Source organism: Ambystoma mexicanum, chromosome 13, assembly GCF_040938575.1.
Source record: "Ambystoma mexicanum isolate Mex_15411 chromosome 13, UKY_AmexF1_1, whole genome shotgun sequence".
NCBI lineage: Eukaryota > Metazoa > Chordata > Amphibia > Caudata > Ambystomatidae > Ambystoma > Ambystoma mexicanum.
The window spans coordinates 698,554,547-698,580,635 of NC_090938.1; positions in this window are offsets into that span (position 1 = coordinate 698,554,547).

Consider the following 26,089-nt stretch of genomic DNA (forward strand, 5'->3'; position numbering starts at 1 on the left):
TTTATGAGAGGATTGTGCTTTCTAAGACAAGGAATCCCCAAGATAACGGGAAAATTTGCAGCCTTTATTAGATCAAATACCAGCATTTCCTGGTGGAAATGCATCTGTACTGATATTTCCTGAGTTTATTGTATGATGGGTCCTGAAGTCAAAGGTGTGCCGTCAACACATTCAACTGGAATGGGTTGGGGTTTTTCTTTTCTTGGTACTGAGTGTATTCTGGCCCACTGGTCGTCCATAAAGTTACCAGCCACCGCGCAATCAAGCATTGCAAGACATTCTACTTCCGGATGTTTAGCCCATTTGAGCACCACCTTAAACACCATCAAATAGTATGAGATGTCTATGTCTAAGGTTACCGAAGGTGTGGGTAAACAGGGATTGATAGTTGAAACCCATTCCTTGTCCCTGCTCAGGGTCGGAGTCTTTTGTTTCCCGATCTCCGGGGATGAACCTCAGGGCAGTCACGGAGAAGGTGCTTTTCCGAACCGCAATACAAACAAAGACTTAAATCCTTACGTCGCTTTCTCTTAGCAGCTGTCAAATGTGCTCTAGTCGATCCGATCTGCATGGGTTATTCGGTTCCGGATGTTGTAGGAACTTTCTCTGAAGCAACCGGCAGGCTAGGAGGCAACGGAGGGAAAGACCTGGGTTTTCTTTTCTCTGCTCACCTTTCAGAGAGACGGTACGGTACTCAATCTGCAGGGCCAGTGTAACTAAATTCTGAAATGTGGTGGGTCTGGCAACTCTTGCTAACTCATGTTTGATTTCATCCTGCAATCCTCTCCTGAATAGTGTTTGTTTAGCAGAATCTGGCCATACGGTTTCTTGTGCTATTCTTTGAAAGTTGGATACATATGTTTGTATATCCGAAGAACCTTGTCTTGTGTCCAATAAGTTCTCATAAGAAGAGTACTGCACTTCGGGTCTTTCGAACCGAGTTCAAAATTGCTGTGTAAACAGTCCATGATCATTCAGTACAGGATCCGAACCTGTCACCAACGGAGTAGCCCATGCTAGTGCATTTCCCACTAAGTTGGAGATAAGGAAACTGACCTTTGCTTTGTCAAGTTTGTATGTCTTCGGACGGACTGTGAAATATATCAAACAGGCATCCAAAAACTCCTTAATTCTTTTAGGGTTACCGTCGTATTTGCCACACGGTAGAGGTAACAAAGGAAGATCTCCTCGAACTTCCTCTCTCTGATGCAACTGCTGCCTCATGGCTGTATTATCGGCCTTAAGGGCAGCATTGTCTGTTTTCAGGTTCTGTACTTGAACATTGATCTCTTGTATGGCATTAACTAATTCCTGATATTGCTCCAGGCTAGCCATTTTTTGGCATTGCAAACTCTCATACTTTGCAGATAAACTAGGTGATTCACAAATAGTTTCTCCCACCTCCTCCTCACCTGTGGACACTTCGTCGGATGTACCATCAGAAGATATTTCCCTTCTTTCTCACCAGGTGTTGTTAGGTTTTTCTTTGTAGCTTTTAGGATGAGCTCTTCTGGAAGCCACACTGCCTTATGGCAATGAGCCCGGCAGTAGGGGCCTCCAGTGAGTCCACCCCACTTTCAGGGAAAAGCTTTGCTGAAAAACCCTGAAGTAGACCTGCTGATGATGGTATCTTGAATCCCAGGTAGTAACGGTCTTCTTTCCTTTTCTGAAGTCCTTTTTTGATTGCAGGAACTACAGCTCCCAAGATGCACTGGAAGTAGGTGGAGTGGATGGTGATGAATACGCTGGCCAAAAGGGTCTACAAGAGCCAGCTGTAAACAACGAAATGATCCGGAAGGTAAGTAGAGGACCAGAATAGAACTACTCTGATAAGCAAGCAAACACAAAGAAAAGTGGGCGGTACCAAGCTACGGCAACCACAACCGCTGCTGAGCTCAATGAAGGCGTTCAAAGGCAACACGGGAGGAGCAGCTCTGGAGTAACAGAAAGGAGGCAGCGGGAAAGGACAAAAGGAGGACGGAACAGAATAAGAGTGAAGGGGGAAGTGAAATCGTGCAGGCACGGAACACTCGAGCAGCATCTGAACCCGAAGGAAAGCGCAGGGTTGCAACGCACTGAGTGATACTTCCAACGCGTATTTAAGCACGTCATCTGCAATGTAACAAAACACTAGAATGCTGCATTAGCTTCCACGGAAGCAGGGATGGCTCAACCCTTCCTCCATTGTTCCCATAACTTCCAGTGAGGACAATTAATGACAGCTACAGTGAACCAGACAGAGGGATGCCAAGTGAAAGTAAGGGAAAGTGAATCCTGCGTTTTGATGAAGTGACTGAACAGTGGTTTAAACATGAAGGTGACCCAATGAAGGGGTATCACGAGAAAGCCAGGGAAGAGGGGACTTCCGCATGGTGAGAGCTTGTGAAAAGTCTTGTGACGCCAAGCAAAAGACATTGATTTAAGGGATCCTGCCTTTTCATGAGAAACTACTTCCTGATGACTATAGACTCAAGGGGTGCTCACAGTCATGCCACTGTTCCACCTTGTCCCATGATGTAACGTGGGGAAGGGAGTGCATTAGTTCAGCAGTCCTAAACTACCGAAACCCTTTTGGGCATTTCAGTTTGCACTACGCTTTTCTGTTATAAATATCATTGTCCCACATCCTTTTGTTGTATAGAGTAAGGATTTGGCAATAGGTATATTAGTAGAACAAGTTACTCTCTTACCTGGTAACGTTCTTTCGATGGGTTGGTCCGACGACGTATTGCATATCTATGACAGTAATCACCACAGCTGTGCTGCTTCGGAAAATCTTTTGGTGTCTGCGTCCTGCGTCGATGACGTCGATACGCTGTCCTCGAGGGCCTCCATCGAGCCGACGTCACCGGATGTTATAAGTAGGACGCACGATGCCCGTAGCCTCAGTTGTAGTTTTTTCCCAGAACGTGTGGCACCAATCTTCTGCCAGTATGACCACAGAAAGCCTTGCGGAAACGTAAGCTGCAATCGCATAAGAAATTCTGTAGCGGGGTAGGCAGGGAGGGAGCGATATGGAATACGTCGTCAGACCATCCCATCGAAAGAACGTTACCAGGTAAGAGTGTAACTTGTTCTTCGAGGGGATTGGGTCCTCCGACGTATTCCATATCTATGACAGACTCCCAAAGCAGTACCAACGTAAGGAGGTGGGAAAGGAATTTAGAATATACAAATTTTGAATGCCCAATCAAATTGCAGAGTAAAGGACCGCCTTGCCAAAGGCCAGATCCTGCCCATGGATAGTAGAATCTAGGGAGTAGTGACGTACAAAAGTATGGACTGAAGCCCAAGTGGCTGCTTCACAGATGTTACAAATAGGAACATCCCTCTGCAGGGCAGTAGAGGCAGCCACACCCCTAATAGAATGTGCCCGTAAGCCTACCGGAGGGTCCTTACCCGCCAAGCGGTAACATTCAGAAATTGCCAAGATAATCCATCTAGACAAAGTCTGTTTAGTAACAGCTTGTCCCAAACGCCTTCCAGCGTAATCAATAAAGAGCTGATCGTCAACTCTGACCCGGGACATGTGTGAAATGTAGAAACTTAAAACTCTCCTAGGATCTAACCTATGGAGCCTCTCCTCGTCCTTACCAGGATGCGGACGAGAATAAAATGCCGGAAGAATGACCTTCTGGATCAAATGAAATCCCGACACAACTTTCGGAGAAAGGAAGGACGAACTCTAAGGACAACCTTGTCCTTATGAAACACAGTGAAGGGTGGCTTAACGGACAGTGCCTGTAACTCACTCTACGAGCGGAAGTGAGCGCAACTAAAAACACAGTTTTCAGGGTTAACAGTCTCAAAGGACAAGAATGTAAATGCTCAAATGGAGCACCCATTAGAAACTTGAGAACAATGTTCAAATCCCAACCGGGCACCTGGAAAGGTGAGGGAGGGAACACATTAGTGAGCCCTTTCAGAAACTGAGAAATTAAAGGAATTTTAAAATAAGAACACTCCTCAGACGAGCACTTAAATATAGACAGCGCTGCCAGGTAACCTTTAATGGTACCCACTTGCAAGCCCCTGTGGGCTAAAGAACGCAAAAAAGACAGAACCACAGGAATGTCACATGAAAAAGGATCCACATTCTTAACCCTGCACCAGTCGCAGAACTTTCTCCAGTGGCAACAGTACAGGGACTTTGTTGCCGGCCGTCTGGCCGAAAGCAACACCTCCATCACGTCTTCAGGGAGGTCCCAATCCTTATACCTCAACCTTTCAGAAGCCAAGCATGAAGGTTGAGGGATCTGACCTCTGGATGGAGAACCTGACCCCCCTCCTGTGAGAGCAGATCGCCTCGGTAGGGAAGACAACGTGGAGTGCAGATGGACAAGTCGAGAAGGTCCGGATACCATGTCCCCCGGGCCCATGCCGGAGCAATGAGGATCATCCGGGAACCGAACCTCTGTAACCTCCGCAGCACTTGCGGGATGACGGGGACTGGAGGAAACGCGTACAGCAGTGGGAAGGACCACTCCACCACAAAGGCATCTCCTAAGGCTCCTCTTGGAGGAAATTCCCACGAGCAGAGCCTTTCACACTTCCGTTTGACACTGGAGGTGAAGAGATCCACTTGAGGGGTCCCCCAAAGGGCCAAGATCTCCAGGAGAATCTCCTGAGCAAACTCCCACTCGTGAGAGATCACGCTCTGCCTGCTCAGAGCGTCCGCGTCTCATTTTCGTCTCCCGCCAGATGAATTGCAGATATCGAAATTTCCTGCTGGATGGCCCAGAACCAGAGCTGCATCGCCTCCCTGCACAGAGGAAGTGACCCTAGCCCCCCCCTTTTTGTTGAGGTAGTGCATGGCCATGGGTTGTCAATCAGAATCAGGACATTCTTTCCTCGCACAGCCGGCAGAAAAGCCTTCAGAGCAAGCCTGACAGCCCTCAGCTCCAACAGATTGATATGGAGTCTGGACTCCGACGGAGACCAACGACCACTGACTGTCAGCTCGTTGGCATGAGCTCCCCATCCCGTGAGGGACGCGTCCATCACGATCGTCGTCCATCACGATCGTCACTTCTGGCCAGGGTAGCCAAAACGGAGCCCCCCTCATCAGATTGCCTTCGACGGCCCACCACAGAGGGTCCTGGGCGACCGAGGGCGGCACCTGAACAGGATCTGACATCCTGCCAGAGGACTGTGACCACTGGAGCTTGAAAGCCCATTGCAGAGATCTCATCCGCAACCTGGCCTCAGGCACCAAAAGAATGCAGGATGCCATGAGGCTGAGCAACCTCAAGAACTCCAACGTTGGGAGACTCTGGGCATGTTGAAACTTGTGCACCATCTGCTGAATGTGGTGAGCCCTCACCTGGGGAGGAGAAAACTGCCCCAGGGACGTGTTGAGCACTGCTCCGATGTACTGGAGCCGCTGTGTTGGCGTCAAGTGGGACTTCTTTAAGTTGAGGGAGAAGCCCAGCTTGTGAAGGGAGTGACAGGTGACGGACAGATGATCCAGGACTTGCTCGGGAGAGCGCGTCCTGATCAACCAATCGTCCAGGTAGGGGTAGACGTGAATCCCCCCTTTCCTGAGATACGCTGCCACCACCACCATGAGCTTGGTAAAGACCCTCGGGGCGGAGGTCAATCCGATCGGCAGGACCCGAAACTGAAAGTGCGAGTCGCCAACCGCGAACCTCAGGTACTTCTTGTGCTTGGGATGGATTGGCACATGAAAATAAGCATCCTTGAGGTCTAGAGACACCAATCAGTCCTGAAGTTGAAGGGCCTGGAAGACTTGAGAAAGAGTAACCATCTTGATCTTGTCCTTCCTGAGGAGCCTGTTCAAACCGCGCAAGTCCATGATGGGTCTCAATCTCCTGTCTTTCTTCGAAATCAAAAAATAAGGGAATACCATCCCTTGTTCCTCTCCGCTACAGGCACCAGTTCTATGGCGCCTTTCTCCAGCAGCGATTGTATTTCCTGCGCAAGGAGCGGATCCGGACTCTTCAAAGAGAGATTCCCTGGTGGATTGTCGTGAGGCCTCTGCTGGAAAGGAAGACAGTAGCCGTGGGCTATGATCTCCAGAACCCACACATCTGAAGTAATGGCACGCCATTCTACAAGATGCTGCGGCAGCCTTCCCAGCTTTGGAGGTCTGCAACCTCTCAAGACTCTCGTCAGCCTTGCTGCCAAAAAGATGTTCACCATCAAAGGGCATTTTGAGGAGCCGGGCTTGCACATCAAGAGCAAACCCCGACTTCCGCAACCACGCAAACCTGCGTATTACGGTGCTCGCCGCCATGGACCAGCTGATGCAATCAACCATGTCCAGACCTGACTGAACAGATTCACACATGGCATCTTTGCTATCCTGCACGATAGCAAGGAAACCATCCTGTTCCTCCCCTTCGGGAATATGATCAGCCGCTAAGGAAATACAGTTCCACAGAGTGTGAAAACGAGACAAGGCACAAACAGAGTTGGCAGCCTGAAGCGCCATACCCCCAGAAGAAAACACCTTCTTTGCCCAACCCTCAAAATGTTTGTTCTCCCTATAAGGAGGGATGGTAGGGTATGACGCCTGCTTTGCGGGGGCCGTAGCCGCCTGCACCACCAAACTTTCTGGAGTGGGGTGCGTGGTCAAGTAGCAGGGATCACCACTGGCTGGGCTATATTTCTTCGGCAAGGTCTTGCTCACGGCCGAGAGACTCTCCGGAGAAGTCCAAGCGGCAGCCACCCTTCTCTGCAAGGCCATATGGAATGGCAGCACCGGGTCAGTTGGTGGACCCTGGTCGAGGATATCAGTCAGGTCCTCCTGCTGAAAATCCCCAGGGGGGGGCAAACAACCCCAGATAATCCAAGACCCTCGACATCAGGCGCCGGTATGAGGACTTGGCATGCGTGCCCTGCTCAGGCCTACCAAACTCCACCTCCGGAGAGGTGTCCAGACCACTGGCGTCGTGCAACGACTGACGCAGGTCCTCAAGTTGGCTATGACCAGAAGCGATGTCATCAGGAACCTCTGCAGGAACCACACCTTCCTCAGATTCCTCATCCACCTCAGAAATATAATCCAGAGGCTGGAAGGAGGGCACAGAAAAAGGAACAAAGACATGTTTAGCCTTGGCCAGCCCCTTTCTGGGGGGTGCCGACAAAGCCGCCTCGAAGGGCGTTGAGGGCGTCGATGTAATCGGCGTCGATGTCGAGCGCAGCGCCGACAGCTTCGACGGCGTTGACGCAGGCCTCGAGGGCGGAGCCCCGAGCGTGTCTCTCGACAGCCTGGGCGACGATGGCGTCGATGACTTCCTCGGAGGCGGAGCCTCGAGAGAGTCCGTCGACGACCTCGGCGCCCCAGGCGTCGATGTCTTCCTCGAAGACTTCACAGGTTCTCACGATCTCGAGGGCGTCGAGGACCGGGACCTGAAACGGGCATGGCTAGAGTGACCATCCTTGTCCGAACGGGACCTCGAAGGAGCCCGGTGGTCGCGACGACCGCTCGAGCCCGAAGGCGTACGAGCAGCGTCTCTAGAACGGTCACGGCCGGCGTCTTTCGACGGCGCGGATGGACCAGAGCCCTGCGATTGGAAAATCGCCAACATCTCCTTTCAGAAGGAATCCCATTCCTCAGGAGTGGAATGCTTGGTGGGACAAGCAACCCGCCGACGGGTGGAGTCCTCGGACGAGGACGGGGAAGGCAACCTGTGACGGTGCTTCCTGGAGTGCCTCGAAGAGGCAGGGGAATGGCGGGACCGACTCCCAGACCGAGAACCGCCGGAATCACGACGACGATGCGGAGAGTCGCCCCTCGAATCATCCGTCGAAAGACCAGTGGAACGTGACTTCCGAGGCTTGGCCACCTTACCGACCGACAGCTTCTTCTTACGCTCCCGCAAGGCCTTCGATGTGAGCGATTGGCAGTCAACACAGTCATCTGTATCGTGGTCCTCCATGAGGCACCAGAGGCAAGCGTTGTGCGTGTCCGTCAGTGACATCTTGGACCCACACACCCGACACTTCTTAAACCCGGACCGCAGGGTGGAAGAAGCCAAAGACATCATATAATATCAAGGAAGAAAACAGGTTTGAAGAACCGAAAGAACAGGATTCAGTAGAATCGAGGCGCGCCGAGATCTCTGAAGTGAACACGTTCACGGAAAAAATGGAACTGAGGCTACGGGCGTCGTGCATCCTACTTATAACATCCTGTGACGTCGGCTCAACGGAGGCCTTTGAGGACAGTGTATCGACGTCATTGATGCAGGACGCAGACGCGAAAGATTTTCCGAAGCAGCAGAGCTGTGGTGATTACTGTCATAGATATGGAATAGATCGGAGGACCCAATCCCCTCGAATAGGCCATTTTGTTTTGACACAACACCACTAGAACAGCGTTTTCTTTACTTTGATGGTCGTAGCTTGCTCCCATCTTAGATATAGGTTTAGATTAAGCGTTTTTCTCACCCATACACTGTTCAATGAACACCCTTGGATTGTACTCCTTGTGTCTGTCGTACTTCTGATAATCTTGCCTTCCTTACAGGACACTGATAGAGACTACGTATCCGTGCGATGCAAAGCCACAGATATATATAGGTACATGTATGGATTCATATCTGTCTGTAAAAATCAATAGCGATATACATAGATTAAATTGATGTAACGCGGTGTGACATGGAAAGGCAAATGTACAAGGACAGACATAGAGAAATGGCAACAGCATGAAATATAGATGAATGGATGTTGATGGATAACAAGAGGTGGTTGAATATATAGCAGAAGAACAAAGTACATTTCCAGAAGGGCACTTTTACAAGGATACGTTGAGCAGACCATGAAAATGTGTTATGTTGATGGACACAGCTACCCTTGATCTTCATGTTGGTGCTTTTGACTACACAAGTAAACTTCACCAAATGCTCCCCACAAATCCTCCTATGTAATTTGTGATTTGTATTCACTTGGATAAGCTGGAGCAGGCAGCAGTCAAATGCAAGGTATTTTGCCTCCCTTAATAGCCAATCGTTCTGCAGTACAGTGGTTTGTGATTTTATGGTGGTGGACAAGTCCTCCACACTTGGAAGAGGGAGGTGTGGATCCTGAAAATCATCATCCATCAATTCCAAAGATGCTTCATTGATTTCAATCTCTGATATTTCTGTATTTTCAGAATATATTGGGGAAAGGGGGAACATTATGTCTTTCGTTTGATTGAAATTGTTTAAAGGATGTGGATTGTGTGAGCGGGTCTGCAAGTAATCCAAAAATATCTTCTTTGTTGCCTGCCTCTTATGGGGGATGTTATGTGGTGTAACAATGATCCATCATTACTTTCCACAGTTCACTGCTGACATTCAGTTCAAATTCCGGCCCCTGGACATCTGACTCTTGAGACGAGCATGCTGAACCTCAAACAGTTGCTCCCAAGTGACATTGGTTTGGCAAGCAACATCATTAGTTAGTGGTGTGGTCTGTGTATTTCTGTTCTTTTTGTTCCTAGGCCTCTAATTGATAAAAAAACATGCATCATGTATTGCACACTTATTGAACATATGAATTTCAACCTTAAAATCTAATATCAATTAAATGAAAAACCCTACTCACGTAGTCAAAATTACATGAACATTAAAAAAGGTGTTAACTGATCTTTTTCAATATCATATTATTATATGTATACCTGTGGTCCATACCCAGACGCTTCAGTAGTAGACTCCTTGTATATAAATTCAACAAAAATAGGTTAATAGTTACACAATGTCATGTTAAATTGTTTGATCACAAAGAGTACAGCTTCAAAATTTAGTTTTTATTATTGTCGACTTTGCAGCATCAATTATCTATAGGAATCAGAGACGGTAAAACACTTGACATGTTTTAATCAAAAGGTTCATAAACATTTAATTTTTAAGAAGATAAAGTTGAAAATCGTGTAGATCTAACGTTTTAGAAAGAAATCTTGGAAATTGTAGATGGTGAACTTCAAAAATGTCACTGGGAATTAGTGTGAGGGGTAGTACTGCACTGTCATCCTGCAAAACAAAGTGAATACATTGTTGCTACCAAAAGTATTCTGTATTATAATGTTGTTTTACATCTATTGAGCCTCAGGTAGGCAGCGACAGTTTATTAACACATACATTAGACCATTCAGAGAATGAAAGACTCCATGTAAATCTTCTACAATCAAAGTTTTAGTGATGCATCACTGTCTTTGTTTCTTTTTTCTTTTTCTGTTTTCATTGTTGTATGGTTATAAAATAACCTTTAACAAATCACAATATCATCAAATACAATAACGTAATTCACAGTATAACGACATTAAAATCACAATTTACAACTTACAAGAATCATTTCATAAAGAATTTACATTCATATACAATCAATAAGGAAATGGTCAATTAACCTTAAAGAAAAAAAGATACTAGAATGATAGTCAGTGATATATCCAAAGTGCCTTGTGCTTCCAATTATGACAAGGTAAAAAACAATTATCAATTCATAAACTGTCAAAGAGCAATTTAGCAAAACAGAACATATTTAGAGATGTAAACAATGGATCTCAATGGAGCAAAGTGATAGAGAGTCTAAATAGTTTGTCACTGCAATGCTGCAATGGCGTGGCATTGCTTCTTCCTGCAAGGCAAAACTGCCAAATCGACTCGCAATCACATAGGGCAAACAGTTCAGCATATTTTCTAAGAAGAATACATCTTTTAGTGCTCAGAACCAAACAAGTTGTAATAATATGCTGCAGAGTTTCAACTTCATTATTATCTTGGCAAAATCTACAAAAACTAAGTTCGAGAGCAAGTTCACCATAACGCAGTAAAATGTCCCTTGTCAATAAAAGATTCCAACGGAACCGTATACATTTGCCTCTGATTCTAATATGGGAGTAAAGAGTTAAAAATGGAGCGAGAATTCCAGCTTTCTTATGATCTGTACTTAGATGACAATGATTTATACGAATGCATTTCATCTGTTGTGAGGGTCCAATCATAGCAAAATAGCAACATTTTGACCTTAACCCAGATTGGCTACCCATTCAGACTCTGACTACCCAATTAGCTCCAATAAACTGCTACAGAAATTAAAGAAAGCTACCATGAAACATTCCCCTTTCTTAGCCAGGATAACTCCTAAGTCAACAAATAGGCGAATCCAGTATCTTATAATAAAAATTCTGGTACTTCCAACTGGCACTAGCTTTGAGAGAAAAATAGCCCAATTCATACCTAATCAGGGAAAGCGGCGCACTATTAGGAATTTGTAATCGTTTTTTCCCAGATGAAAGATTTAAATGTAGGGAGAAAATCCAGAACCCAAAGTGGCTGAACTTAAATTCTGTATAGAATTTGTGGTACCATTTTTCCCTAGCAGGTATCAGAGAACACTTTCCATAATTACTATCAATTCTCCACAGTTGATTTAGTAATTTGTTCACTAGGGTTTTTAACCATACTTTAATGGGTTCTTTATAAAGTTTCACCACAATGGGGAAACCCAGATAAACAAAGTTATCTACTAATTTGATTGGAGCAAGATCAATGTGCCATGTGTACTTCGAGAGAGACCTTGATCGAGTACATTGCATAATTTTAGTCTTGTATGGGTTTACTTTAAGTGAGTGATCAGCTGTAATGTTTGCTGCAGGCCTAATTGGGTACAATCAAATGTAATAAAATCAACCGCGTAGGCCATCCATAACACTTTCAGACTTTACTGTCATTGTTGCATGCGGGCGTGCGCTTGACACAATATTTTCGATTGAATGCTTTCCAATTTGTTGAAATTTTTAATTGTAAATAAATGATCCTTTTTTTAATTACTTTTAAGCAACATATTATTAATCAACAATCATTAATATCATTCAATAAAAGTCTCCCATCTTATACCTCATCCTCCTGGCTGGTTGCAATGGAAGAATAGGACGTTGTTCAATTTCCTGCATCCCCCTGTAACAAAATACTTGTCTTTTTAATAATAGTGATGAAAGAGAAATATAGCAAGGAAATTTAATGAAAAAGATAATGGATAATGTGATAAGATCCCACATGCCAATTTGTATCAATAGCAAATATAATCCATAACAATGATCAATATGTTTAAAGGTGAAATTGACCGTATACATGTATTGTATAGTCGTATCTAACTCAATAGAAGTTGAATCTTGTTCCTTTTTTCAATGTATATTCATAAGTGTTCAATAGAAAAAACACATTAGTAATACAAATTAGACAATTTCATACGCTGTAAATATGTTTACGTGCATGTCAGTTGGGCTCACCATTTGGATATTTGAGGTGTCTGTCGTTTCCTCTGCGGTAACGGTCTGGACTTACATCAGGGCAGTCTACATAAAGACAGATATGGCAATCAACACATTTACCAAAATAACCAATTTTCAAATCACGCTATTAACATTTTTGGAAAGGCTGATATTGCACTGAACTATAAACTACTGAACATTATTTCACCGTGGAAAATGGGGTAAAGAAAATACTGATACCAATATTACAAAAAGAATTCCAACCCTTTAATCATGTTACCTTTTGACATTGTATTTCAATAGAATGTGTGATCGTTTTGACGAAATACGTATACAGACAAATTGTGTACATATGAACATACATGCATAGATGCATAAATCTTTCAACATTCACTACTCACCTGAGTCAGCGTGTGCAAAATTTCTGTTGGAACTGCACTGGGAAGTAATTTGCAAAGGAGTCTGGAGCAATGCTTTTTGGTGTACTTTGATGGTTCGTACATATCTTCCGAGAAGTGCATGCTGCAGATGCTGAATCGATCACCCGTCATGTCCTTTGAGACATCCTTGGCTCTGCTTTCAATATCGGATACTGGAAATCCACAGTTTAGCAACCATGTTTTTATTAATGTCATATTCTTTGGGAAAATATGCATAACTGTACTTGGAGTTTTGACACAAATGATATTCGGGCAACCCAAAACAATACATGAAGACATTTTTTGATTGTCCACAAGACAATCTACCACCAAGATTGGTCTACCACAAGAAGAAACATATTACTAGTACATTGATCATCCTTTGCGCCAGCTAAAGAAAACATGCATTGAAAACATGGATTACGAAATATTACTTTTCCAAACAATGCACCGTCATGTGATATGGGAATAAAGAGATACAAATATATACAAAGGTTAATAACGGTGAAGTCATTGAGAAACATGAAAATAAAAATAAGATATGCATTGAGTAAAGAGCACTAGAAAGGTACCTAGCTGAAAACAGTGACACTGGAGCAACCAAGAGTTCACTAACCTGTACTTGTAAAAATAGATGAGCCGATTCAGCAACCAACGTAACAAGCGGCTCGATGACGATATCCATTGCAGATTGCAGGGATGTGTTCTTGCTAACTTTCAAGGTGTTTATAAACGTTAAAAAAAATTAGGTTTGTATGTGAATGTGTGACGTGGTTGTTCCCACCCAACCAGTGCCCTTGCGATTGAAACTGGAGGAGGTGGATGTGGATGAGGCGAGCGCAATAGGCCTGTAACCTAGTCAAAGGACACAGACATATGTTGATTGCAGGGACGCGGTCTTCAAAGGGGAGTCTGGAGACACTGTTCCCCGGGTGGGCATATGGTCAATATTCGCCATGCGAAAGACCCCTTTGAGGTGTACATGATATTTGGCACCGTGTTCATTCTGATCCTCCCCGCTCCCTTGCCAGTGCATGGTCACAGGTGCCAACTGCCAATGATACTGGAGGGGGATGCATGTGGATGAGGTGGGCGCAATAGGCCCAGAACCTAGGAAGGACACAGACATATGTTGAATGCAAGGACGGGGTCTTCAAAGGAGTGTCTGGGCACTGCGTGTCTGGAGGCCATGTGGCCAATGGTCCCCATGCTGAAAGACCCCTTTGAGGTGCACATTGTATTTGGCACCTTGTTCGTTCCCATCCACCCAGCTCTCTTGCGAGCACACAGTCACAGGTGCGAACTGCCACTGATAACTGGGGGGGATCGATGTGTATGAGGTGAGCGCAACAGGCCTGGAACCTAGTCAAAGGAGACAGACATATTTTGATTGCAAGGGCCTTTTAAAGAGGAGTCTGGGGCACTGCGTGTCTGGAGGCCATGTGGCCAATGGTCCCCATGTGAAAGACCACTTTGAGGTGTACATGGTATTTGGCACCTCGTTCATTCCGATCCACCCAGCCCCCTTTGCGAGCACGCGGTCACGGGTGTGAACTGCCATTGATACCGGAGGGGGATGAATGTGGATGAGGAGTGCGCTATAGGCCCGGAATATAGTCCAAGGACACAGCCATATGTTGATTGCAGGAATGGGGTCTTCAAATGGGAGCCTAGAGACACTGTGTCTCTGGTGGCCACGTGGCCAATGGTCCCCATGCTGAAAGACCCCTTCGAGGTATACATTGTATTTGGCACCTTGTTTGTTCCCATCCACCCAGCCCCCTTGCGAGCACATTGTCACAGGTGCAAACTGCGATTGATACTGTAGGGGGATAGATGTGGATGAGTCAAGCGCAGTAGGCCCGGAACCTAGTCAAAGGACACAGATATATGTTGATTGCAAGGGCAAGGGTCTTCAAAGGGGAGTCTGGGACTCTGTGTCTCTGGAGGCCATGTGGCCAATGGTCCCCATGCGAAAGACCCCTTTGAGACGTACATGGTATTCAGCACCTTGTTTGTTCCCATCCACACCCCTACACTCCCTTGTGAGTGCATGGGCCCAGGTTAAAACTACCTTTGGGAAGGGAGGGGGGGATGGATAACGATGAAACGTGTGCAATATGCCAGGAACCTTGTCAAGGGGCACAGAGATATGTTCAATGCAGGGACGTGGACTTGTAAGGTGTGTATGAAGACAGCAGGTCCTTGGTGGACAATTGTTGTTACACACGGTCACTAAGGTACAATGATGAAAGGCAATGACTCACCAGGACTATGGAAAGACTCCTGACCGACACTGACACTTCCTTTGTTCAGTTTCTGTAACCTTTAGAAGTAAAAGACCTTCTAAATGATGTACCTCACTAGCTGATAGTAACCAAAGCTAGAGGGGTGGATCACTGGAAAGGGTGAAGCATCCACCAATGCATGGAAAACGACCAGGGGCGAGAGCCACGGATCCAGACTTCTGGGTCGACTGGTGTTTAACTCCTGGGAAGGCATGGTCACCACATTCAATATATGGAACAGTAAACAGCTGTCACCACCGCCCTTCCCCTTGCCCCATAAAATGCCCAGTGCCAATAGGTGTCCCCTTACCGTAAGGAGAAGCGAGGAAGTCCCAGATGATCTGGAAGGTAGTCCAGGAAGACTGGAACAAGGAAAGGAAGGTTAGTTAGGGGCTAACCCGTACAGCACGAAGGACTCACTAGAATCGATTTTGTGCACTTAGGAATCCCGTGGAGAGCGTCCAAAAGTCTAGTGCACGTGTCTTTAGATGCAAACAAAAGAAGGAGTTAACATTCACAAATGATGGATTTTCAACGTAAAGGAGAAAACTGGTTGCCGTATAGTAGTGGAGACTCAAGATGGAGCATGTTAATTATTTGCGTGCAGGTAGCAGGAGCTAATCCTTGCCGTTGTGGTATAAAGCGCCCAAATAAAAATACCATACTGGAAGGAGTTCGTAGGCAAGGACAGAAAGGACCCGTTTGACTAACCACAGTTATCGGAAAACTGAGGAACACCAAAAGCCGTGGGCAGCGAGTAATCGGATCCTTTCAACTGACCGTAGTCGGAATGCTGGGTATTCAGGATGCAGACGAAATGCCGTGGATTTCGAATAAACAGTTCCTTTACACAATCCGTAGTCAGTGTGCCGGGTAAACGGAATGCAGATGAAATGCCATAGAAGCAGCAAGGAAAGCTGGATTCAGACCAAGAATGTCCACATGAGAGCAATGCGGACGAAGAATAATGGCCAGTGTTTCAGGAACGAAAACACTAATCAGAATTACCTCCACGTCCACTCTTCCTCGTCCCAGTACTTACTTCATGAGGCACCCGCCTCCGACACAGGACCTTCTTCTATTTCTTTAAATCCCTATAACTCCTCCCCCACATCCATGTCACTCAGTTTAAATTTTTCCTGCCTCCGGCAGGTTGGACTTTTTCTTCCCGGTGCGGGGCACCAGGGAGCACCGATTGCTGGCCCCCTGGGGGGGGGCTGTGTGGCGGGGCCCTCGGCTCCCTCAGGTGCGGCACTGCTCCTGGGCCCCCTGCGGGGCTTGGGGTCACAGTTGAGCTGGATTGCCTCGCTCGGTTCTTTGCTGGGCTCCGGACCGCAGCGTGAGCATTGTGTCGCGGGTCCTGCACGGCCCGGGGGAAGGTAAGGAGAGGGGAGGACTGGGCTTGGTGTTTTTCCCCTCTCCTCCTGTTTTGGCCATCATGATTCGACTTGGCAGTGTGGGCTAGCCTTCCCTTTTGTTGTGAGGCCTCTCTGCTTCTTGTCGTGGGGTGACTGTGACAGAGTATTTGAAAGTGCGGGGGCTCTGTTCTGTCGCAGGCATGCCACATACCACCCGCTCCTCAGAGACACACGGCCCAGGATGCACCGGATGTCAGCTGCATTCTCTGGGGGAAGGTAAGGAGAGGGGAGGACTGTGCTTGATGTTTTCCCCTCTCTTGCTGGTATGGCCATCTTGACTCCTTTGAAAGGCCGTTACCTCGTGCTCTGTGTACACATCTTTATTGGAAATGATGGCAAGCACTTGGCAGTATGGGCTAGCCTTCCTTTTTTGTTGTGAGGACTCTCTGCTTCTTGTCGTGGGGTGACTGTGACAGAGTATTTGAAAGTGCAGGGCTCTGTTCTGTCAGAGACATGTCACATACCACCAGCTCCTCAGACACACACAGCCCAGTATGCACCGGATGTTGGCTGCATTCCTTGCGTGCTGCCTGTGAATACGGCGCAGATTTTGGGCACATCTGCAAGCGGCATAGTCTACACTTCGGGTTCGAGTCTCAGCGGTGCTGACTCGGTCCTTCATCCTTCCTAGACCGATGCATTGGAACGATTTAGAGCATGGGGCTACCAGCTACTGGATACAGGGCTCAAGCCACCTCTCAGTCATGTGGTGTGTTAGTGGTGTGTTTGGGTCTGTGCTAGCTATGGACGCAGACTCCTTGTCCTGTCCTCTTCCTCTAAACTGCGCAAGGGAAAGTCAAAGGAGTTGATTTGCTTTTCCCTTGTCCGGCATGGGATTATGGAAAATGATCATGGAAGTAACGGCCATGCAGGGGGTTCCCAGTGTCTCTTCTTTTAGGCCCTAGGTCCTCCGGTGCTGACGTGTTGCTTTCACGCCTCCTCTCAGGCTTGTGGGAAGTGATAGGGCACATGGTGGCACAAGTCTGTGCTTAGAGGGGTTCTCAGAGCCCCTGGTGCCGGTGGAGGGGGATGTCACTTCAGTGGGTTTTCCAGTATAGGCATACCTCAGGTAGGGGGTTGCCTTTGATGTCGGCTATCCGGGATGGATTGCTTTGCCCCGCTTTGTGACAGTACTCTGCCCTTTTGACGCCAGCCTGGTGGCTCCTCTGTCGGCTGAGGGGGCCATAGTCTGCTGGACTTCTGGCCTGTCCAGTATCTTCCTTATGATAGGTCAAATCTTTTTGTGGGCTGACAAGCATGCTGTTATATTGTGGCGCAGGCCTGTTTCAACGTCCTGTGATTTCCCTCTGGTGCAAGTGCAGTGACTGGCGGTTTTCCCTGGCTCCTCGTCTCTATCTTCTCGGAGGTGTATGGGACCGGTGGGGTTCGGCTTCCTGGGTAATGGGCTCCTTCTGGAGGGGGTATCAGTTGCCGTTCCTGTCTCCTCCTGTCCAGGTTTGCATGGTTAGGACTTTGGTACCCAGCTCACGGTCCAAGTAGTTGGCCATGGGATCCGTTCTCTCCGAACGGTTGTTGTGGGTTACCGTCTTGCCCGTTCCTCTCCCTGTTCAGGGTCAAGTTTTCTACTTGCGGGTGTTCCTGGTCCCTATGCCTTCTAGGATGTGTCACCTGCTTATGAGTCTCAAGACCCTGCACTGCTTGTCCGGACGTCTGGGGAGAGCGTACTCTGGATGTTGTGCAGGGGGGGCGCTTGCTGGCTGTTCTGGGCTGGGTTCTCAGAAGGCAGTATGTCTCGACTCACCTGTTGCTGAAGTTACGGGGCACGTGGGGTCTTACATGTTTTCCAGTTCCTTGAGCCTGTCTTCGGTTATGTCTCCTGGTGTCTTATACTCTCTCCCACTGGCTCCCGACATCTCGGCTTTCGTAGTTTTGTTTTCAGTGTCCCCAGCGCTGCGAGTGTCCCTGCTATGGTGGCGGGGGGTTTCAGGTCTACAGGCTGAGGTGTGCATGGTCCTTCCTCCTGTGACCTCTCCTACTACCAACACCAGCAGAAAGGGTATACATTGGGGGTCCTCTCAGCTCAAGGGTTGTGAGATCTGGGGAGAGCCGGTGATCATCCAATTGGCAAGAGTTGTGCCATTGTGCAAGGTCTGGTGTACTTCGAGGAGTTGCTGGACGGTCGGCGGTTTTTGGTCCGATCGGACAATACGACGGCCTTGGCATATGTGAACTGCAAAAGGGGTTCCGGCTGTTCCTTGAATGCTCTGGCAGCGCTGATAGGCACCTGGGAGGAATCTCAACTGGTGTATCTGCTGGCCTCACGTATCAGAAGGGTGGACAATGTTCAAGCGGATCTTCTCAGACGCCGGTTTTCACTCCTCTGCAGAACTGGTCCTTGGCCCAGGTCTTTGCGGTGACCTGTGTCAGATTAGGGTCCTTGGTTCTAGACCTGTTTGCATCCCCGGCCTCAGCAGAAGTTCCCCTCTTCTACTCTCGGTTTCAGGTTGAGGGGATTGGGGGATGGACGCCCTCTCTGTACAGTGGCCTTGGGGTTTTCCTTTATGCCTTTCCGCCTATTCCCCTTCTGCCCCGGGTGGTTTGGCGCATCTGAGTGTCCAGGGTGACTGTGTTGTTGTTAGCTCTGTTCTGGTGCCGCCTGAGTTGGCTCCCCTCTCTGTTGGAGCTTCGTTCCTAGGAACCTTGGCTGGTTCCGAGGTGGCCGTGTTCCCTTCAAGGGGATCTGCGGTTAGAATTCCACCGGATGCAATGGGCGGTGTGGCTATTGCTCAGTCTAGGTTGATATCTCAGGGGTTCTCAGATCCTGTAGTTGAGTCCAAATGGATGCTCTTAGACCCTCCACTCTGAAGGTGTTAGGCAGACATTGGGGCCATTTCCGAGACTGGTATGGGCAGTCTGGGATCCCTCCCCTGCGTTCTGGCCTCTGCTATCCTTCGGTTCCTCCAGGAGGGGTTTTGACAGGGGCCTGGCAGTTTTTCCAGGCTTCGCTCTCAGCGGGCCTCCATGAAATTCCTTTTGGGGGACTCTGACGGTCACTTGGATGGGGAGGTGTTGGTGGGGAAGTTGATCCAGGGTTTTTCTTCTTCCCTTCCTTGTGCTGATAAAGGGTTTTCCTTTTGGGATCTCCCTCTTGTATTACGGTTCCTTCACGGGCCTCCTTTTCAGCCCATTTCCGAGATTGATATCAAACATCTTACACTGAAATCTGCTTTTCTTATTGCTCTCACTTCTGCCCGTAGGCTTGGGGAGATTGGGTCTCTCTTATGGCACGCTCCTTTCCTGAGGGTGCTGCCAGACTCGGTGGTGCCGGGGTGTGGTCCGAAGTTTCTCCCTTCAGTTGTCTCTCGGGTTTCACACCTCTCAGGGTCTGGTTCTCCCTGACTTCTTTCATGATCCAAGAACGCCTGAGGAGGTGGCTCGGCTTAACATTGATGTCCGGCGGGACGCGTTAGAGTATTTGGCTTGGTTTGCCTTTTCCACCAATCTGATAGTCTTCTGATTGCTTGTGGTCTGGCTGGGGCTGGGCATAACGCATCTGTGGTTTCCATTTTCCGGTGGTTCCGGGTTGTGATCTCTAGGGCCTATGTGGCTTCTGGCCTGCCTGTGCCTGCGCACAATCAGGGGCGGTCTACCAGGGGTTTCGCAGCTTCCTGGCCCGGTGTAAGGAGGGTTTTTCTCTGCAAGAGATTTGTATGGCTGCTGCCTTGGCTGGTCTAGGCATTTTCATCAACCGCTATGTGTTGAGTTTCTCCCACTCGGGGGTTGGTTCCTTCGTGGTTGGAGTTTTTGTCTGTGGGGATGTGATTTAAGAGTTATTGTGGGTGTGTTTTGCTGCACTGTTTTTGGCTCTGTCTCATTGGGACCTTTTCCCCTTTGATGCTTTGGTATACCTCATGAAGTAAGTACTGGGACGAGGAAGATTGGACGTGGAGGTAATGCTCTGATTACTTACCGGTAATCTTCATTACTCCTAGTCCTACTCTTCCTCGTCACAGTACTGACGACCCTCCTCACCCTCCCTGAGGGGAAGGTCCCATGCTCCGGCTTGGTAATATGAAACTGAGTGACATGGATGTGGGGGAGGAGTTATAGGGATTTAAAGAAATAGAAGAAGGTCCTGTGTCGGAGGCGGGTGCCTCATGAAGTAAGTACTGTGACGAGGAAGAGTAGGACTAGGAGTAATGAAGATTACCGGTAAGTAATCAGAGCAGCGCCAACGTCTGCCGTCTCACTTTTTAAATAACGTAGGTAAACATATTCTGATCACGAGATGTTGGTCACGTCATGTGACGGCCCTTGACACCAGTATCCGGATGGGGAGTGTGGCGTCTCAGAAACGCACCCCGTCTCCATGGAAACTTTACTGTGAGTCTCCAACGGGAATAAAACAGTCTTACTGCTGGCTATTATCACACAAGGCTGTATGCAACCTGCTCTTGGGATTCACTGAGGAATAAACGGAGGCAGGGGCAGACATGACAAAGTTAATACACGTTGAGTAGTGCATTCACTTAAACTCTGTTGAGCCTGCTAGCCCAGAAAACAAAAAAAAAATCCATTGGATACACAAGCGCATTATATTATAAAGGGACAACTGTTTGGTTCGAGTATGATATACACAGAATGATATTTGAAAATTCTTCATTGAATTAACAATACTCTTTCTTGATCTTCTTGGTATAGCATACATTTTAGAATATTATATGTGTGGACGTGTTGGTGAGTTACAACTTAGTTTTAATCACTTTTTATATTACCTCATTTATTTTATTCATTAAGTCACTGAAAGTTTGACGATTGTTAATTTCTATTGAAATAGTAGTTTATTCTGAAAAAGAATGTAATATAGAGTACATGAAGGCAAAAAGAAACATGTTGGTAAATGATAAAATTACGATTTGCAACTGCCCTTTAAATGCAAGTACTTTTTAATTTTATTTTGACTGTAGCATTTGTGTCTTGTTTTATGTTGATGGTGACAGTTTGAGATTAGAAAGAAAATATGTAAACTTTAAATGAAACACATACTCAATTTACATTTTTTTAAAATGCAATATAAAAATATTGTATACCTACATTTTTCATAGAAAAATAAATACGTTTTGTAAATAGCCACTTTTTTAAGATACGGTTGATGGCATTGGTAAACTACAAGGTGTCTCAACCACTAATCCCCGGCGATATGTCATCCAGGTGGCCAGAACACGGCCATGGCTATTGGATGCAGTTCCTGGGGAGGATCATCTGGATGGGGGGTCTTTGGGTAGTGGAAGTGGGACACCGACGGGCGAGACGCGGTACTCCCTTCCTTCCAACCCCTTTTCCCCATCCTACCCCGTAGGATATGTAGAAGCTCTACCCCCCCCTTTCCAACACAAACACTTTACTAAACCGTGACAGACAATGGACTAACACCAGACCAATACAAGGGTCAGGCACAGTCACGCAGAGGACAATAAATACGCACACCTGACTGCCTTTTGCCTTCCCCGCAGGGATAAAAGGCGGAGCACGAGAGCACACTTTGAGCAAGGCTGAACGCACAAGGAAACAGCTACACCTGACCGGCAGTTCAAATGGAGGAGAAATGCAGTGAGACCTAGAGGGATGACAAGGGGGGAAACTGCCCTTGCCCTTTTCAACTCAGACCCGCAAATCCTCCGAAAGGGAAATCATAAGACCGGAATGTCCAGCTGGGGTGTGGTGTGACAGGTGTAAATGGCACACAGGGCTCCCCCGTGCTGATAGCCAAAGCAGGAGGAAGCACTTGTCACTGTGGTGCTTGACTCCCAAGACGAGGAAATTCTGACAGTTCCGCACAGCCGGTGGGTCCAAGAAGACAAATAGTAAAACTGAACTGTGCTCGGCCCAAGGTAGCAAGCGGCAACGTTGTTGAACAAAGAACTTGTGCAAATTAACTTTTAAGAGACCCCAGTAAAAGGTTCAGAAGCAGAGTGGTCAGGTGTCGCGGGGCCCTCTTTCAAAGGAGTCTTAACTGAAGCCTATTTTGGGTTGTGTTTTTATTTCGTTGAAACTACAAAAGCCAAGAGGCCTTAGAGAGGCCGGGGAGAAGTGTCAAAGTGGTCCTACGAGGGTGGAGCAAAACCCCTTGTACACTCGAAAGTCTTTGACATATTGGAGAAAAGTGATCGAACTGTATAATTGGCAAATGTGAACCCGACAGAGGGATGCCTGCGAAGTGGGGATACACAGGTATACCCATGAACATTGTGACGACAAGTGCCAACCCGACGGAGGGATGTCCACAATGGATAATTATTTAAAAGTACATTAAGATTGTTTAATGATACGATTTTGAGTAAAAGGCCGTAGTGAACCCGATTGAGGGGGGCTAACTGTGCAAGAAGGATCAGAGCCCGGCTGAGGGGGATCCAAGAGACGAAGAGCAATCAGCCAACGTGAAGGATAAACAAAGAAACATTTGCTTTGCTTATGGTTTATGGTACAGCCGGCCTTCTAAAGCAAGAGAACTTGCAGGAAAGAGACTTGGCCACAGAAGGTCCTGGCATCGTTGAAAGGAACTGTAACCTCATGCTGGCGAGTCCCAGGAGTCTGCTGTGCTCAAAGGTCCTGCCTTGTCCCGTGCTAGAAACGTGGGGAATGGAGCCCCAGCCCTACCATTCTGACTTATCATTTGGTGAACACTTTTTTCTTTTCTCGTGAACATTATCCCACACTACTTTGTAATTTAGTTGTAAGGATTGGCAATACGTTTTTTTTAGTATAGGCCCTTTTTATTTGGCAAGACGCCACTAAGACTACCTTATTATTATTTGATGGTCGTAGCTTGCTCCCATCTTAGATTTAGGTTTAGATTAGGTGTTCTTCTCACCCATTATACAGTTCAATAAACACCCTTGAACTGTGATCACTTGTGTCTGTCATCGTGGAAAGGAACTCCTCATTAGCCACCACACCTGCTTCCTCTGTCCCCACCAGCCCTGTGTGTCCTACAAGAAGGAGTGCGAGGCACACTGAAATGCTACTCCCGGACAGCAAGAAGTCCCGCAAATAGTGTGGGAGGACAATGGGAGTGGCTCACATGGTGTTAGGGGTGAATGGGAGCATTTGGGGGAGTTAATTGGGGGGTTTGGGAGTTCACTGTGGGGTTTTGGAGTTTATTGTGGGGGTTTGGAAATTCACTGGGGGGGGGTTTGAGTTAACAGGGGGGATTTGTGAGTTCACTGGTGGTTTGGGGGTGGGGTTGTCACATTTTTGCAGTTTGAACCAATAGACCCGTTGTGAGAAAAAACATTCAATGCCTGGACATTGTTCATTTCGTGTGTATCCAATTAATGTATGACAGTGTTCAGCGCCCGACTCCCAACATTCCCTGTGTGCATGTCCACATGGACCCAGTGTGTCACTGACACATGTCTATCATAGTCCCTGTGGTTCAGAAGTATTCGTGAATCAGTGACTGGCGTACGTCATGGCCATCCTGTGCATCACGTACTGGCAGGGGTGCTGCTTCACCTCCGTCTCCATCCTCATCATCCTCACCCGGTGCATGCATGTCAATGTCAGGTGGCAGTGGTACATTGCTCCGGACGCACACGTTGTTTAGCATGACACAGGCCATGGTGATCTTTGCCACCTTCTCAGGGCTATAAAGGAGTGCTCCACCAGACCTGCTTAGGCAGCCGAACCGCACCTTCAACAGGCCAAAGGTCTGCTCAATCACAACACGGGTACGGGTGTGAACCTGATTGTACTCCTCTTCATGGCTGTTCTGCGGGTTCCGCACAGGGGTAAGTAGCCGCGGCTTCAAGGGATATCCTCCATCACCTACAAGCAAATACAAATAGGTGTGTGTCACTCTGAGCTGCTACCTTCAGTCATGGCCGCAGCTATTTGGTGTAGACATGCACATGTCCCTGTGCGTATGCACAAATGTTATCTAGATGCATACTACTGCTATGAGGTGTGGTAGTCTGGATGGTGTTCAATAGATGATGCAGGGTGAAATAATGCATGCTGAGGCTGATGTACTGTGGTTGTACAACAATGTTTAGCCTCCCATTTATGCTGTGTATACTACACTGTGCATGGACACACTAGCCACATTGGCACAGTTGTAATCCTGTTTAGTCATGCATTGCTTGACATACACATGGTGGGCAGGTTGTACGTCTTACATGTGGTCATTGATGTGCGTTAATGGTCAGATGTGTGCCAATGATGTGTCCTGTTGGGGTTGGGGGGTTCAGGTCAGGTGTCATTAGCTCTGCGTGCATTCTCCTCTCACCGTCCATTCCCACCCAGGTGGAGTATGCATCCCCCCCGCATAACCCTTCATTCCCACCCAGGTGGGGTATGCATCGCAGCACATCCCTACCCCGATGCACTGCCATGGCCCACTCAGGCAACTCACCAAGCAGCCAGGCACGTGGTCCAGCATGTCGCTCCATGTGACTGGGTAGCGTGGAGTTACGCAGCACCATGGCATCATGTGTTGATCCGGGAAATCTCGCGCAGCAATGTGGGATGATCTTGCTGGAGTCACATACCATCTGCACATTGATGAAGTGTTATAGCTTGCGATTGCGGTACACCGCCTCTAAGGCATGGGGGACTACCAATTCTACATGGGTGCAGTCCAGGGCACCAACACAATTGGGCATGCCTGCCAGTGCATGGAAGCCTACTTTGGTGTCGGCTATCTCCTGGGCAGTCCGTGGTATGGATATGTGGGAGCTACCGTGCTTCCGGAGTGCATCCAGCACTTGGTTCAGCATGCATGAAAATAGTGGTTGCGAAATGCCATGCAGCTGGCCCACTGTGTGCTGGTAGGTGCCTGTGGCCAGGAAGTGGAGCACAGACACCACCTTTAGTAGCGGGGGGATGGCAGTGCGTATTTCTATCAGGCTGTCAATTCCGTTGTGTCTCATGTCCACTATGGTGGTGATGGTGTCCCGGTCCAACCCGTACAGGGTGTGGATCTGCTCAGGGGTTAGATTGAATGGACTGGGTCTGATGCAAGGGATTGGCGGCTGCCTACGTGGAACTACTGGCTGTACTGGTGGTAATTGCTGAGCCTGTCTGACCCTCCTTCTCCTCCTGCGTCTCCTCTGTGCTGCCTGTTGTTGTGGTTTTTGTTGTAGTTGCTGTTGTTGCTGTAGTTGTAGCAGTATAGGCATGTCCTCCAGCGCCATGATTGCAACAGCTAGTGGTAGCATTTTGGTGTAGGAAGAGGTGTGGTGTGTGGGTGTACTCCTTTTATACTGGGCCAGACTCCATTGAGTCCACCTGTGGTGATTGTGTGCACCTGTGGCTTTGCCTTGATTGCTGATTGCTGTTTATGGGTGGTCCGCGATGCCTGTATGGCCGCCATCTTGCGGTCCCTAATTACCACCTTCAGGATGCCGGTATTTGCATGCCCGCGTGGGTTGTGATGTCCTCCAATTACCGGCATGCCGGTATTTGCTCACCGAAGGGGCGCGTGTACGCGCCCATGCCGGGATGAGGGGGCACGGTACCGTCGGTGCCAGTATTGGCAGGTTGTCGGGTCGTAATGACCCGGACCCGTTAACGATGACCGCTATTACCATTCCGCCTTCCTTTTTTCATTACCTCCATTCTCGTAATGAGGCCCTAAGTCTCTTTCCTGCAAAAGTCTCTTGCCTTAGAAGGCCTGCTGATTCACAACAACAAACCAACAAACAAACTAAAGTTTCTTCAGTGATCTAGCATGTGGGCGATTGCTCTTCGCTTGTAGGATCTCCTTCCGTCGGCCTCGGATCC